General features: G+C 47.7%; 1 protein-coding gene across 1 annotated transcript in view; it reads left to right on the top strand.

Annotated features, from left to right (window-relative positions):
* LOC144754108 (E3 ubiquitin-protein ligase TRIM39-like) overlaps positions 1 to 12,438 on the top strand; it is a 416,694-nt gene that overhangs the window by 290,440 nt on the left and 113,816 nt on the right. The window lies entirely within an intron of this gene.

Here is a 12,438-nt window from a genome sequence, read left to right as displayed (position 1 = left end):
ACGAGATACTAGATAGGCTTTAGGTACATGTCGCTCTGACACTCCAGACTTTAGTCTCCTCTTCTAGCGCAGAAGTCATAGCCCCCCAGTCCTCCCTAGTAACACGTCATTGTCAGTTTGCGCGCACCACTAGGTTAGAGGTCCCAGCTGCTCAGGTAGCCCCCTCCATGTTTCCGCCCCGTTTATGACATATTCTGTTACGTTTGCATCACATGTCTATGTATACGCCCTGTACACACCTTCTTGTTACCTCATTCTGCCCTTATCTTTCGCGACTGCTACAAACTCCGCCTACTGCTACGCCTACTGTATTGAATGCAATGTATTTTGTTTAACTATATATACTAATGTACTGTTATTAAAAGTTACCCCTCCCAATTGCCTGTTCCTGCCCCCAGATGCGCATCATTCCCAGATCCCGTACAGGCTGTCCTGTTCTTGTCCTTTATGCTTAATTAAAGCCTGTCAACTCTAGCTACCTCGTATCTTGACTCTTATTTATTGAGCTAACCGTTTATTGATTATAGTCAAAAATAGATCAGGTAATAATTTATTTATTTACCACAGGGTGGACTCACATTCCAGATTGTAACCTCCAAAGCCTTTGACCAAGTGAACACTAGCCACCTCGCATTCTGCTACTCTGATCGTGATTCAGAATGGCTCTACCATGGGCATGAAGTGACAAGTAACCATTCCGACATGGTAAACAAGGGGTATCTGTGAACAGATAGCTTCTTCTGGAACAAAAACTGAAAATTGCTGGTAGTGCCAATGGAAAGTTCTATTTTCTACCACTGGTTGCTTAATAGTCATATAGTGTGCCCATAAATCAAAACAGTGTGTGGTGCTGATATACAGGACCACAGGGGATTAAGAGAGTCATCTGTAACCAGACAATTTTAACCTAATGCCAAGGATTGGTTACTAAGCACTTTGAAGATTGTCTTGCACACCCAGTCAGCTTGCCCTCATTACGCAGTCTCTCTCCCAGCATGATGGCTGTTCAATACAGACAGTGTGGGTATCTGAGGTAAGTGCCTCTACACTCTACCAATGGGCTCTGTCTCTACTATGCACATTTCTCACAACCATAAGAACATTTCTAGCTCCAAGTCATTCTATTCTAGCCCTACATACATCCTGATTGACGAGAACTGGATAATTGCAGCCTCCCTGGTGACAAAGTGCATAGAAAGTGTGGGACACCAGGACAAATCACATATCATAGAAACACACATAGACAAATCTGACTTATATCAGGTGGTGTGGCTTTCTGAGAGGCAAGAGATGCGATGAGTCTATGAGGGACAGTGTGTCCACCTTAGAATAGGTTGTCGCTGGAGAATACTGAAAGCCCATCAGAGAGGAGAAGGTAGGGATGCAAGTATTGACTCAGTCTCAGAGAGGGGTACTGCAACCACATTAATGTAAGACGTCCCTTGCCCAAATGTCAGAGAGGGATCATAGAGAGATCTGGGCATAGAGGGACACTACTTTGGAACCACCTTCTCCGTTTATGTGGTCATCAGCACCTACTGGGGGTTATAGTACTGAGGTGGGTGTTAAATTGCTGTCGGTTTAGTGTGTGAAAATAGAATAATCATGGCATTTTGGGACACTGCACCACCTTAGGAAAAGTGGACACTGGAGTCTAGAAGCAGTAACTAATATTAACCACAGATCCAGAGTTGGTGTGTGGGGGGGGGTAAGACGAGCAACGTCATGTGTTCATAGATTAAACTAGAGTGACTAGGACGGAGAAGTAGGCTGACCATCAAAGGAAACACTGGAAGACAACAAGACCATGGAGCCACCTTCTACTACAATGGAACCACATGAGGGTCAGGAGCCCATCAGGCGCTGCTTTGGCCATGCCAGTACAATAGGTACCACGAAAAAAGGGCGAGTAGCTCAGTCACAGAAAGAGTGTTTATGTGACTTGGCGAAAGTGGTAGACTAAGCCCACGCATGGTAGCCGGTGTAGGTGAAGAAAGTAAGCTAAATAAACCCACCTAATGTTCTGCTGGGGTAGCAGTATCCTTACAATTCTGGCCCTTCTACAGTACAACATATCCACAAGGGTTGTAAATTTACTTCAGCACAGGGCAGGAGTAACTTCCCTTACGGAGTGGTAAGAGAAGGGATCACCCTCAGATTTGGTGGGTGGGTTTGGGAAGAGATTTCTGCACAGTTAACACTATTTCCCACACAGAGAAATGCCAGTATGTAGTTGTACAGAGAAAGTCTCTCCCCCCTCTGTGGGCCTCTCTCAGCTCTGTAGAACTCCACGCAACAGAAATAGGGTCTCGCAGGAAAAGTCCCATGACCTTCCCATGAGTGGTTGTATGACGATCCGTCGATGTTAATGTCCTCGCTGCACTTCACATCGCGGGCATTACATCGCATCAGCCGTTTCACCGGGCATTATGGCATCGCAAGTAGTTGCGCCGCAAATGCGGCAATTTCATTGGAGCGCATGTCACATCGCCGATTTAACATCGCGCGACATGACAACGCGACGTTTGAGGCCACACAGTCAAAAAAATTGCAGCCAATGGGTTTGTGGGGGGGGGGGGTATATATTGTATTTCCCACCGCGTCTGCAGCCATTTGTGGCTGTGTCGTGACCCCGTGGACAGACCTTCGAATCAGTAAGTGTGTGTAATGGCATCTTAATGGCATCTTAACATCGCTCCATTGCCACTTGAGTCCTTTTTCCGTTCCCAATGTTTGTTCCTTGTGTAATGCCCAAGGTTTGTACCTGTTTCCTTTTTTTTTAATTCCTCTCGTTCCTCGCTCTCGCCTGAAGATCCCCCTACTCTTAAAGTACCTGTTGTAAATACCAGAGTAAGCTGGATAAAAGTAATGAAGGCTACAGCAGTGGCCTCCTGCCCTAAAAACCAGCCTCCGGTGCCCCCAGCCCACAAGGGAAATGCCTGGTGAATAAATGAGCAGTCCAGCCATGATCCTGTCAGCGGGCTCTGCTTACTCTGGAAAGTCCAGGCTTCAGCCTTTATGGTCCTTCAGTGTTATCTCACACGAACTGCAGTGACACTTCCAACCAGTCTTAGCAAAAATGCATTTCCACTGTCAGAGTGCCCCCCACGCTACATAAAAAGGTGTATTCTTTTGGTCTTGGCCTTTATGAGCCTCCCTCCTAAAGCGAGGCTGCCAAGCATCTTTTATGAACAACAGACACTTAAAAGCACTCCCAGTAAAATAACATTTCCCCGTTAGAGTATTTGCAATACAATATTTAAAACGTCCATGTTTCTCCCTTTCTAACCCTCCCCCTCAGGCGAGGGAGACAAGCGTCTCATGCATTGAGAAGGCATCTTCGAATTGTTTCTAGCTAAGTAGCATGAAAAAAATCCACACTGCAGCATTTGTGCGCCTCCCTGCTGCATTAAGCAGGCCAAGCATTCTTGGTGAAGGGCAGGCACATATTCAACACTTAAAGCAAAATAGCATTTCCCTGCTAGATTGCTCCGCAATAACCCTAGAAAAAGCTCTGGTTTTGGCTTCGTAACCCCCACCACTTTCTGGAGCGAGATTGTCTAGCCCCAATACAGAATGAAGGCAAAATTATAGTTCCCCTGTTTGAGTGCTCCCCATACAGCATGGATGTGCTCATGCTTATGCCTTTGCCGCCCCCTCCTGGACCAACGAGATCAATGGTCTTAAAATAAAGCAAGAGCTATTTCAAGCACATCCACCAAAATAGCCTTTTTACCTGTAAGAGTGATGGGGCTGCTACTCAAAACTGACGTCACTGGAAAAAAATTCAGCCATAAAAATAAGCTGCAGAAGACCCACCCATGTAAACCAGCAGGGTCGATGCACATTTCACATGGCTGCCCTTGTCTGCAAGGGAGTCTCCCTGGTGTGTCTAGGTATATGTTGTTATAATCTCTTCAGCATGCAGTACTGAGTCCACCAATAATGAGTGATCAATGGCTCGCACACAGCTCAAGCAGAGCGTCCCAAGGCAAAAACAGGCCCCAACAACATGACATAATACATCTCATGCCACTAAAATACAGCAGACCGGTGACGTGGGAATGCCCCAGAGAACTGACACCAATTGTAATCAACATTCCACTGAGGCAGTGGAGGATGGGTGGCTAGAGAAAATACACGAATGACTGAAGAAAGCTGACACTAGCCCCCATGCATGTATTGATGCGGTTTGAGATGTGTCAGACGGGAAACACCAATGATATAGATGGAAATACATCGCGGTGCTATTGCACCGCGACGTTTACATCGCATTGTCGTTGCCATCGCAGCATTTTGCTGCGCATCCATACACCCATCCATGCATCCATCCACCCATCCATGCACCCATCCATGCACACCCATCCACCCATCCATGCATCCACCCATCCACGCATCCATCCATCCACCGATCCATGCATCCATCCATACTCCCACCCATGCACACCCATCCATCCATCCATACACCCACCCATGCATCCATCCATGCATCCACCCACCCATGCATACACCTGTGCATCCATCTATCCGCCATGCATGCATCCATCTATCCACCATGCATACATCCATCCATCCACCCATCAATGCATCCATCCTTACAGGCATCCATGCATGCATCCAGTAATAAAAATGTAAGTCAGCGCTGGCAATTTCATTTCGCCGAGTTGATAGGAGGCTCGAACCCTTGTTGACCACACCTAAGTCGGCACACCTACCCGGTAGGCCACATCCTCTCACTGTCGATGTTTTCATTGTAAGCTATATTTGTTAGTCCTTTTTTCGCAAAATAATGCATTTATTCTGTCCGCATTTTTGCAAAAGCTTAATTCATTATAAAGTTTTTTCCAATTTTACATTATAACGTTAATTTCCCATTTTACGTTTTAAAGTTCATTTTACATCTTTCGTTCCCATTTTACATTTTAAAGTTCATTTTACATTATAACGTTCATTTCCCATTGTACGTGTCATCTTTCGTTTCCGTTTCCGCTTCCGTTGTATCCATTCTGAAGATCATTTCCCATTTTACCTTTAATCTTTTTCTGAAGGTCATTTCCCATTTCACCTTTAATCTTCCGTTTCCGTTTACATTAAAACGAGCCGTATTATGCGGAGTAATGTACATTAAGTTGGAGGCGAAACACCCCGTCCATCATTTTAATACATTTTGTGAACCGAGCCCTCCTGGATCTATTATGGGCACCTCTGCTATAATGGAGACTATTCCAAAATACTCACTTTCTAGAGGGGTGTTAAAACATTTTTGGTTTTGAGCATGTTTTTGTTGCCCTTCACTCTTTAAATCAAGTGTAACGTGTTATAAATACGGATAGCACTTTTCGCAGTTTTTCTGCAGTGGCGGGTTAGCCTGTGCCAGACCAACTTCCAGGGTAAAGAGCACTATGTGTGCGTATCTGGCACTGGTGGCATGTGTTTTCTTTTGCCAGGTCTGGTGGCTTAAATGACTAATTTGCCCACTGTAGAGGCATGTGTTATACCACTGTTTAAAATCCCGGCAGGTCCACTCAGCCTTTCATCCTTCAGAGATCGATACAACATGTATAATTGAATTGGGTAGCAATAAACATCTGTTATCCAGCGCCAAGATACCCTTGGGTAAGTGTGGCCTTTACAAATACACATGTTAAAGTAGCTATAGCATCTGAACGCGCCTCTCGTAGGCAAAAGACTCATGCCTGGCACTGGGGGGCCTGCCTGTGACAGAAGAGCTGCCTCTCAGCGGGCACAGCTTGCAGATTCCAGTGGAGATGCCATCAGCGGGGTGGGGGCGGGCATGTAGTCGGCGGAGCGCAGCTGGCCAGCCGGACCCGCTGGCTCTGAATGGCACATGATGGCGTCTGTGTGCGGGCCCTGCTGGCGTGGGGTCTGTGGTCGGATGCTGAGCTGCCTCAGGGAAAGCCCCCGCTGTCACTCTGCACAACGGAAAAGAAAAGCAAGGGGGTACACACACAACACCGCACAATCAACCTAACCTACATGCTCATTACTAGCAGTCAACCTCGGCTGAGCAGGCACAGCACACGCAGCAGACGATGGCAACCCAGATCCGCACTGAAATGAGGCCCCGACTATGAAGGAGCCAGAGCACTAAATGAATGGTACAAGGGCAGTACTAGTAGGCCCGCCCGGGCCGCCGCCTACTAAGACAGACGCTGAGTTTTTAAATGCACTGATCTGTGCTGTGGCCTTACCTGGTAGTGTTGTAGTAGTAGGCGCAGTCGCAGGCAGAGCACGTGACGAGTCACGATAACAGTGACAGGCAGGCACACACAGTCAACGAACTCAGTACAGAAACTTTCAGAAAGTCGTGGCGCCTCAGGCAGCAGGAGGCACGATCTGCGCACGAGGCGAGTCACTACAGGGCAGGCTACAGATGAGAGGAGGAGAGAGTAGCAGGGACTGACCTCACAGGCTGGCTCACAGCGCCATGGCCAATCACTGCATGGCTTCACATGAAGTCACACAGTGATTGGTCATTGCAGCAGTGCGGCTGAGGCAGTGTGCCACACCACCCACGGGCGGCATCCAATAATGGATTGCCTGCCCTGCTGCGCGGGTAACCCAGCCAATCCTGGCGCTGCATGCAGCGCCAGGATTGGCTAGGGGGGCACACTGACTCCTCGCCCTGGCACTTTTCTATACCACGGGGCCCGGCTACAGCGGCACCCCTCCCCTGGCCCCTTCATTCCCTCTGAGCATCTACCCTGATGCGCATGCTCGGGCTAGGTGCAGCCCGAAATTCCTCATGCGCACCTAGTACTTCCAGTCTTCCAGGCCTGCTGACGTCTGCAGAGTGCAGACTGTCACTCAGCAGACCAGCCATCCAGCCCCACCCCCTGCGCACTCCCTATTAAATCGGGTGCGTCCCGCAACCCGGATTGAAGGGCTGCATATAAAATTATATTCATTGCTGCTGCTCTTGCGACTTGCGAGGTGTGTCCAGGGATTAGTAGGGCTACGCCCCTACGCCCCAATGGACGCACCGCTGCTGTCCCATACATAGCCCCGTTCAAACTGGTTGCTGGGGCACTCCAGCCCCAGCTCTGGCGCGAAACTGGACAAAGGGAAAGGGGTGTAACCACCCCCTTGCCAACCACCCCCTTGCCTGATCCCACCTATAGGAGGGACCTAGCAGGTAATCCAGTCCCTTAGATTAGTATACAGGTAGGAGCTGAGTCTAGAGACTTTAGATTATCCTGAACTGAAACTTGAAACGAAACTCTGGACCTTTGACATTCTACTGCAACTAGAAGACTGAAGAATCTCCCTTGTGGTCAAGGAGTGACCACCCTGTGCCAACAGGCATTACCAAGCGATCAATGGTTTGCTTTGTCGACGCTCCCGCCGGAGCCCGAGCACAGAGCCTGACAAGACCCGGACTTCCAGACTTCCTTCAGCCCGATCCACCGCCACAGCAAAGCTGAGACCAGTGGAGGTGCCGCGAGACGTGGGACCGGTCATCTTGGAAAACCTGCACATTGCTTTCCGTGCCACTTCTGAGGCACCCTCGAAGTTGTGCATTGGGTATTGAGAAGCCCCAGCCCCGAGCACTAACTGCACCGAAGATCACCCCTCCACACTCACCGAGTGCTGCGTGGGGCCCTTTTGGAGTTTTCCTGCTCGATGCGTTGTCCGGTCAATTGCCCGTTGGCTAGTGGCCTCTGTGACGACGAACCTTTGAAACTACACTGCTGGTCTGGTTGCTCCAGACTGGCCCTTGCTCCCCTGCAAAGGAGAGACCCCTCAGACCTTGCTGGTCTGAGTAAGAAGCCATCTTCGATTCCTGTGTGGGTTGCCTTTGCCAAGGCTTGTTGACTCCAATCCGGAAACTGACACCGCCAACAGCGAGGACCTTTGTGGGACAGCTCGTGACCGACTCCTCCACGTCATCGACGACTCCTGGTCGACGTGGCTGCAGAGACAAGCTTCATGACATCACCTGATTGCTTCACGACATCGCCTGGTTCCTTCCTGGTCAGTGACCCAGACTCTGTCCCCTCTACTTTCAGGTCCTCTTCATCCTCGATACACCCTTGGATCCAACCGGACATCTTCCTCCTGGTCGCTTGCAGCATCTTTTCACAGGTCTCCATAGGATTAAGCAACGAAACCCGACACACTTTGACACCTCTGCACCCGGCTCCGGTGGGTGAGGTAACGCAAGAACTTCGGGGCTCCTGTGAGTATTGACTATCCAAGTGTTTGTGTTTTAAGTAGCTTTCTCCTAGTCCATCCGAAAGTGCCCTAAATCTATGACTTTCGAACTTTACGCACCCATTGATTCTCTATGGGCGCACGTGTGTGTGTTTAGACACTGCACACGCATCCTGTGGGTCTCCGACTTCCTAACCTTTGGTAGTTCAGTGTAGCCCCAGTGATTCCCAAGGCCCTAGGCCTTCTAACTTTTCGTGACGTAGTTCTTATACCACTATTTCAGTATATGGTTTGACAGGCCATCAGGACCTTTCCATAGTTTGTGCAATTTAACGTATTCAAATTGAATAACTTGTTATGTGCTTTGGCCTCTGATCTCATAAAGAGTTCAGAGGGATTGTTTAATAATAAATACATATATATTTTATATATATCTTGTGTGGTGTCTTTTCATTTGATATTCAAGGGGTTACATATGGTAAAACAGCTGGCTTCACATGCCCTCTTAAGTTTAGCCTAAGACGGCTTTGTCCATGCTACCACAAGGTATAAGGTTGACTTTACAACCATCACCATAAGGGTTGTTTGGACTGGTGCAAGGTGCTCACTAGAATAGTGAACATCATATACCAGGCCAACATCTCACAGGCACTTTCCTATACAACCCTCCCCCAAACAAAAGAGAATTAGACTAATCTTTCTCAAGAGTGTCTTCATTGTCTAAGTGTAAGAACCTGAAAAAGGCTATCTGCATTGGCATGGTCAGGCCCAGGTCTATTGTCCACTGTAAAGTCCATTCCCTGTAGGGAGATGGACCACTGCAACAGTTTAGGACTTTCCCTTTTCATTTGCATCAGCCATCTAAGGACGTGAGTAGCAAACAGATATGAGCTCAGCTTAGAGGGGACCAAAACACAGCAAAGGCATCCCTCAATGACACTCAAAATCTGTTCTCTGGGGAGTATCCTCCAGCTAATAGAAGCAATAGGCCAATCATCATCGGTCTGTGATAGGACTGTTCATATCCTATGCTCACAGGCATCTGTTTGCATAATGAACTGATTTGTATAATCTGGAGCTACAATATTATAAAAATGAGAAAAGTTTGCATCAGCTGAAGGTCCCTGTATTCCGATTGCCCAGAGCCCTAGGGTTAAAGAAGTTTTCTTACCATTCAGGGGTGTTGATCCAGGGTGTTGTGTTTATCAGTGATTAGCAAGCAAAGTCGCTATATGTAGCGAATTTCTGAAAGGTAGAGAAAGGTTGGGGCATTTACTACAAACCAACTGACTCTAATATGAAGGCACTCCATTAAAACGTCACCCACAAGCCTCGGCTTGTGGGTCAATGAGCACTATCATCCATATACAACTTGCCTTTTGTGTAAAATGAGAATTGCCAAACTATGGTTCCGGTAATGGATTTAGTCAAACGTCATGTAGAATCAAGCCTTAGGGGCCGCCTAGAAAGCCCTCCCTTATTTGCCTGCTTCATTGATTACTCGGCGGCGTTTGACGGGGTAGATCGTGCAATCCTGTGGAGAAAGCTGGTGCAATGGAATATTAATCCATCCCTGTTAAGGGCGATCCAATCCCTGTACCAAAAAACGTGGGTGAGAATCAAACTCTCGAGAGACCATGCAGATCGAGGTCTAAAACAAGGGTGCGTGTTAGCCCCGTTGTTGTTTAATCTATACACAGCGGACATGGAGAGGGCCTTGACTGGGGCAGCCCTGGCCACCACAAAGATCGACGGGACAAAAATTCATTTCATGCAATACGCCGACGACCTGATACTCTTAGACCACACGAGAATTGGGCTACAAAAGGCGCTGATGGCACTTGCCGCATATAACGACAGAAACAAGCTTGTAGCAAATCCATCCAAGTCCAAAGTTATCATCTTCGGACAGTTCACAAAGAAAAAATCATTAAAATGGAGGCTTGGCCATCTTTTGCTGGAAAGTACTCAGCGGTACACCTCTTTGGGCATTTGCTCCCAGGAGTCGGGACTTTCAAGTGCCCATTTAAAGACCATCCAAGGCAAAGGCAAAACCATAACCTACGCCATCTGCAAGCGGCAAGCTTCCTTATATAGCCCGTCCACAACGGCCATCCAAAGAGTACTCAAAGCCAAGCTAATGCCGGCCCTCAACTATGCTCTACAGGCATTCCCGGGCAAACTGAACAATGAACTAGAAAAAATCCATTGTAGAGCCTACAAGAGACTATTCCACCTACCAAGGTGCACCAGAAACACCCTTGTCCGCCTGGAGTTCTCACTCAACCAGCAATATCTGGAAGAGATGGCCGCCCTAAGTAAATATTACTTTCTAACAACGGCGGCTCAGGAGAACACACTCAAGGCAGCCCTGAAATGCATCTTTAGAGAACCAGGGAACCCCTGGTCGGCTACTCTCAACGCGGCTAAGGACCATCTCAACCTTGCCCTCGAGTCTTGGAACCCTGAATATGTCAACTACACCGCCATCAAACACTCTATCAAAAAACAAGTACGCGCGCGGTCACGGGAACTGGACCTGGAGTCGCTGGCAAGAAAAGACCTTCACGAGTCCTTGTGCTTACCGCACATCCTGCACAATCCTAAACACCACCTCAAGCAGGCCGTGGGCCGCGTAGCTCTTCATAAGATCCTAGCCTACAGACTACATCAGTTGCCCCTCAAAGAACTATACGACTTTGGCACGGTTGGCTCAGGAGTCCGGGAATGTAGGCTTTGTAGGTAAAAACGTGAGTCACTGGCCCATCTTCTATTCTGCTGCCCGGCCCTGCGCATGGCTCGCAGTCTTTATCTCAGGCCAATTCTAAGACAATCAGGATCCCGCACCGCAAAGGAGGCGATCATCCATCTCTACACCCTGACCACGGTAAAGCATATGGCCTCCTTTGGAAAGTATATCTATCAGACACGATCCTTGCTGATGGCCCCCGAGGGTTCGACCTTATAGAGACTTTGCAGATCCATGTCTCACCACGAACCCTATTTACTGTATCCCCAGTGCTCAGGGCGTCACCATTTAGACTGACCTCTTGAAACTCTCCTGGTTTTAATTTTTGTAATTTTGTAATTTTGTATTCTGGTTTTAATGTAATGGTTTTGAGTAACCAAACAATAAAGTATATTCATTCATTCATAAACCATCAGCACACGTTGTGGTTAAATTGTTTAAATCAAGACGTCAATGCATGCTGTGTATTCATGATAGGAAGGGCATACCTCACTGAGGATAAATTACGCGTGGGCAGTGCCCACAATTTATGTTTGGGATTCTTACACTCAAATCCCCCAGGAAGGTGCGTTGGATGTCCTGGGCTCTTATTTGGAAAGCAGGGAACGCCCTCATCAGATCCCTACTCAATTCATTGTTGGCCTAGCAGCCCTGGCATTAAAGCTGACTTACTTTAAGTTTGAAAATGCTTTCTTCCTCCAGGTGAAAGGGACCGCCATGGGCTGTCCCTTCGCGCCAGAGATGGCGGTCCTGTATATGACGAGATATGAAGAGCGCCACGTGTATAACAACAACCCCTATAGTGCATACTTGGCCCAATGGTACTGCCACATCCATGATGTATTGTGTGTCTGTACTGGAACGGAAGAACAACTCCTTAATTTCCATGTATGGTTAAATGACTGTAATCCGGACATTCAATTCAGGTTGATTCATAGCATAACCAGTATTACATTCTGGAGGTACGACCTACTGCTTATGGATTGATCACAACCCTATACACGAAAACCACGGACAAAAACACAGCACTCCACTTTCAAAGTCATCATCCGAAAAGTCTCAAGGCTAATCTACCATATGGCCAGTACTTGCGTGTGTGGCGCAATTGCACACGTAAAGAAGACTATGAGATCCATTCAAAGGCGCTGACGGAGAAATTAAAGGAGAAGGGGTATCAAAGTATACTTTTGAAACACTTGTGTAAAAAGGCGTGGCTCATGCCACGTGAAGTACTTCTGCAAAAACAACGCAAAAACCCTATGACCTGCACAGTATGTGTTTCCACAGTTGGCCCATATACCAACTTATTTAGGAAAATCATTCGCCAAAATTGGTACTTGGTAAAGGAAATGAATACCAACCTTCAAATTCCCTTGTTCACACTAAAGAAGAACACAAGTATTGGCCAATGAATCATACGGGCAGCGGACGAACCTCCAAAGAAATCAAAGTCGTTACGTCCTTTCTTGAACCTACCGCCGGTAGCCAGACACCACAAATGTGGCACATGTCAA

Source organism: Lissotriton helveticus, chromosome 5_1 (assembly GCF_964261635.1).
Source record: "Lissotriton helveticus chromosome 5_1, aLisHel1.1, whole genome shotgun sequence".
In the NCBI taxonomy this organism is placed as follows: domain Eukaryota; kingdom Metazoa; phylum Chordata; class Amphibia; order Caudata; family Salamandridae; genus Lissotriton; species Lissotriton helveticus.
This window is presented reverse-complemented; position numbering and strand designations above follow the sequence as displayed.